This window comes from Leptodactylus fuscus, chromosome 6 (genome assembly GCF_031893055.1).
Source record: "Leptodactylus fuscus isolate aLepFus1 chromosome 6, aLepFus1.hap2, whole genome shotgun sequence".
Lineage (NCBI taxonomy): Eukaryota > Metazoa > Chordata > Amphibia > Anura > Leptodactylidae > Leptodactylus > Leptodactylus fuscus.
Genome location: NC_134270.1, coordinates 41,101,130 through 41,106,411, shown reverse-complemented (window position 1 = coordinate 41,106,411; position 5,282 = coordinate 41,101,130).

Below are 5,282 nucleotides of genomic sequence, written 5' to 3'. Positions count from 1 at the left end.
CATATACTTAGCAGAGAGTATAATATGCATGGAAAAGCCAAACTGAAACAATTTGACTGCTATAACATTGGATTATGACATCATGGACCATATGTTATTCTTCATACTTGAATGTTGTATTCATGAAGGGTTGCTGACGTATTTACGTAAGTCATCGGCGTTTGTCCATGTCACTAAAATACTATACGTGGTTATCGGTAGCCTGCACCATATTGCTCAACAAGTGGGCAGTTTCTTAGTGGATATGGCACAGGTTACCCTTCACACACCACAAGAGAACTGACTGAGGTCAAGACAACAATCCTCCAGATCTGCACCGACAATCATGGTGGACAGCATCAAGAAGACAGTCCAGATACAATTTTAGCAGATGATAAGTAAGAACTTCACAGACGGTATAAGGAACCACCCTCATTCAACTAAGTATCACAGTATAGGACCCAGGGGGGAAAAAAAGGATAAAAATTTACTTTTATTAAATAATCTAAAATTGTATATTCTCAGCCCATTACCAATAGTGAATGATAAAACCGCCAACTATGAATATTATAGCAGCTCCAGATAAAGGATATCCACTGAATCAACACATAAATAACCTCCTAATTTCTATGCTAGGTGTTGCATTTGTAGTGTCCCAGTACACTCCTTCCTGCCATTATAATAGTTGTTTGCTATGTACTGTAATGCTTTTCACAATGTACTAATACTGGGTATCACTTTCTATTGTATAATCTGTATTTCCTGTGTGCATACATTGTGTTTATTGCCATGTACTATTCTGCTGCCACCTATGTTTCACTCTATGTATGTGCATGTGATATAGGATCCCAATCACTCCATATACAGCACGAGCTTCAGAGAAGTTTCTAGTAAGCTGTGGGTGGAGACTTTAGCTCCTCCTTCCTCTAAGCAGGGGAAAGGAAACCAGAGCAGCCATGTTGTGGAAAGTGTAGTGTGTGAGGTAACAGCACTTGCTGCTACTTCAACTCCAGGCAGGATTTTCAGATTCCTCCTGCCAAACCCTAGGAGCTACATGGGGACTCTCACAGCCCATGTAAGATACAGAGTCTCCTAGGACCATTCACCAGTCCATACAGAGGGGATAACAGCCATACTTCTACTGCCTCCAAGAAGGAGAGAACCTGACAGAAAGGAGCAGCTATAAAGGAGCCTTTCTGCATTCATGGACCTAAAGAAGGCCTCCGCTCAAGTCCAGTGCTCCGTGGTTTCCAGGCCACATCTATTAGGTCTGCGTCCGGCAATTGGATACCGCGGCCCACTAACCATGAGTAACTACATATACCCCAAATTAGTCACCCGCTGGGAGCCAACCGGTGAAGATCCCTCTTCTGTAGCTATAACCCGGACTGTGTCTCCTCAATACTCTAAACTACCAAATCTGAGGAAAGTTGTGTCAGCATCAGCCATTACTTGTCAGCTTACAAGGGAATCCTCCGCACATGCACCTGCTGTATTGTACATGAGACTGTATTACTGTAAGGTATTGCAGCACTATATGGTAGTCCTCCTCACATGTACCCGCTGTATTGTACATGAGACTGTATCACTGGGAGGTATTGCTGCACTTTATGGTAGTCCTTCTCACATGCACCTGCTGTATTATACATGAGACTGTATCACTGTGAGGTATGGCGGCACTACATGGTAGTCCTCCTCACATGCACCCGCTGTATTGTATATGAGACTGTATCACTGTGAGGTATGGCAGCACTATATGGTAGTCCTCCTCACATGCACCCGCTGTATTGTACATGAGACTGTATCACTGTGAGGTATGGCAGCACTATATGGGAATCCTTCTCACATGCACCAGCTGTATTGTACATGAGACTGTATCACTGTGAGGTATGGCAGCACTATATGGGAATCCTTCTCACATGCACCCGCTGTATTGTACATGAGACTGTATCACTGTGAGGTATGGCGGCACTATATGGGAATCCTTCTCACATGCACCCGCTGTATTGTACATGAGACTGTATCACTGGGAGGTATTGCTGCACTTTATCAGAGTCCTCAGTAAAGAAACTTTCGGTTAACAAAGGACTGTGTCTTTTGCTATCCTTCTTTTGAAAATTGACTTGCTGTGTGTCCTATGAGAGGTGCCCCACAGTCTGGACCACCACTACAGCTACTGTGACCATTACAGCAGCTCAGCTATCAGAGGGACTACTACCCCCATTAGATCCTACTATAACATCTGCATCCCTTGGGATACCACACATATATCGCTATAGAGTTTAATTCAGAGGGATGTAACCTGGTTCAAGACTCAAATTTCTTCACCACATCTCTAACTCCTCGTTCACATCTGCGTTTGGTAATCCATTCAGGGAGTCCACATAGGGACACCCCCGAACGGAATACCGAACACATTTGCGGTGTGCAGTGAAAGCACACGGATCTCGTAGACTATAATGGGGTCCGTGCGCTTGCTGCACGCTGCCCGCACGAATCATGCGGACAAGAAAGTAGATTGTGAACTACTGCAGAATTCTGGCGGCAAACACACGGACCCCATTATAGTCTATGGTGTGCTTTCACTGCACACTGCTGGCACATGCGTTTGGTATTCCTTTTGGGGGTGTCTCCATGTGGACTCCCCCGAACAGAATACAAACACAGATGTGAACGAGGGGTAAGTACATTACAGGTAAGTGAATATCTCTATATAAAATACCCTATCAAATAGCTAGGGAAGTGCTAGTAAGTGGGACTCTGATGACTGTCTGCAGACAGGGTAAGCAGAAGCCCAGGCAGCCTGGTGGTTATATTATGTCAGCTGATCTCAGGCTCAGTGCTCACTATCTTTCCTGATTACTGCTAGACCATATTATCCTACTGCTAGTCACTGCACTAGTCCAAATAACTGACCAATTGTTTTCTCAGGGTGGGTTCACACCTGCGGCCGGTCTCCGCTTTGCAGATTTCTGTCTTCTGCCTGAGAAACTGGACAGGAGACAGAAACCGGCAGCCAGTTCACAAATCTATTCAAGTGCGGACACTGACTGCCGGGTTTCCGTCTCCAGTCCAGTTTCTTGGGCAGAAGATGAAAACCCATAAAGCGGAGACCGGGTGCAGGTGTGAACTCGCCCTCAGTATATTAGTTCAGTATATTTGTTCTACGCATTGCACCCTTAACTCAGGGATCATTATTCACTATTGGTAATGGGCAGAGAATATACAGTTTTAGATTATTTAATAAAAGTTCATTTTTAGCCTTTTTTTTCCTGGGGCCCTATACTGTGATACTATGATAAGTAAGAAGTGACACAAATTTTATCTATTATCATCAGGATACGTTCACAAAGCGGAAAATGAAGAGAAAGTACTCTTCATTTTCCACCACCGTATTTGGCCACGGTATAGGCGCTACAGAATGATGATGTCCCAGTATCGGCATGCGGTTGTGGCTTTCCAATGCTGTGTAGGCCTGTTCATCTGCGTAGTTTCAAATCCGCAGCAAAATTGAGCAAGACGCTGTTTTGTTTTTTTGTTTTGTTTTTTTTTAGAATACAATGGGAAAAAGATTCGGGGTGGAGTCTGCCTTCCATTCCCTTTAATGAGCTAGAGAAAAAAAATCAGCATTTGACTCCCATTGGAATGAATGGAGGCTGGTTTCAGACAGAGCTGATTTTAAGGCAGAATCTGACTCAGATTCAGTGCAAAATTTCTCCGTGTGAACATACCTTTAGGCTTCCCTTTTTGCATACTGGCCTCAAAAATCATTTATTATGTGAAATGGCTGTAGGCCAGTTTTTTTTCTCAAGAATGCCATACAGGAAGCCTAATGATGACAGATCCTAAGTGCCATGTCTTCCTTATCTTCTTCTAAGATTCTAAACAGCAAACTACAACCCCTGGCAAAAATTATGGAATCACCAGTCCGTGAGGATGTTCCTTGAGTTGTTTAATTTTGTAGAAAAAAGCAGATCACAGCCGTGAAAAAAAAAGAAAGGCATTTCATATGGCAACTTTATGACTTTAAGAAACAATAAAAGAAAAATAATTCTGGTAGCCAGTAACAGTTAGATTTGTAGAACAAGCACAGGGAATACATTTTGGAATCACTCAATTCTGAGGAAAAGATTATGGAATTGTGAAAAACAAACAAATAACACTCCAACACATCTCTAGTACTTTGTTGCACCACCTCTGGCTTTTATAACTGCTCGCAGTGTCTGAGGCATTGACTTAATGAGTGATAAACAGGACTCTTCAAAAATGGGATTTACATACAGAAAAACTAATAATACATATGTTTACTAGCATACAGAAGCAGCTAGCACATTTATGGACCTATTTAATATTGTACAATAAATTGATAACTTGTTTATCATTAATTACACATTGCACTTTATTTGCCTACGATGAAGTGAGATATTTTGTACTTTTTACGCTTTTTCACATTATTATAATTTGCTCCAGATTTTGAGCCTAGCTGTACTAGCTGTATATATATATATATATATATATATATATATATATATATATGTATGTATGTATGTCTCTCTGTCTCTGTCTCTGTCTCTCTCTCTCTCTCTCTATATATATATATATATATATGGGATCTTGTCAGCACTGACTATTATGATGGGTGAATAACATTACTCTATATTGCGGCTTCCTCTTTCTAATATCGGTAGATGTCCTGCCTGTTTTCCCATGTTTCATCATAGTTTCATGACAGATCTACTTTAATACATAAAAAGATGAATCAACATTTTGTTGGGGGTGATTAAGAGGAATCTGTCATCATGATAATACAGTCCAGTATGTCATAGAGCAGGAAGAGCTGAGCAGACTGACGTATAGTATTGTGGAAAAGATTCAGTATAACTTGTTATTTATCATAATTTATAATCATTGTGGGTTTAGGAGTCCAGGGGGCGGTCCTGTTCATTGACTGCATATGAAAAGCTGTCAATCACTTTATAAGACGGCCCACTGGACTCCTAAAGCCCAGAAAGAGCAGAGATTTAAATTACTAAATGACAAGTTATACTGAATCTTTTCCTACAAAACTATATATCAATCTGTCCAGCTCCTCCTGCCCTATAATACACTATCAAAGGTCTATTTTTATTAATGACATAGGTTCCCTTTAAAGGTAAGTTAAATGAACACTTGCATTACTAGCTTTCTTGCTGCTTGAAGCAAAAATTGAAATGGCGCCCACAACCTGCCCACTTAGAACATTAGGCTTGACTACCACTGTACAGGTAGGGATATACTATCAGCAGCCGCAGCGATCAGGTGTG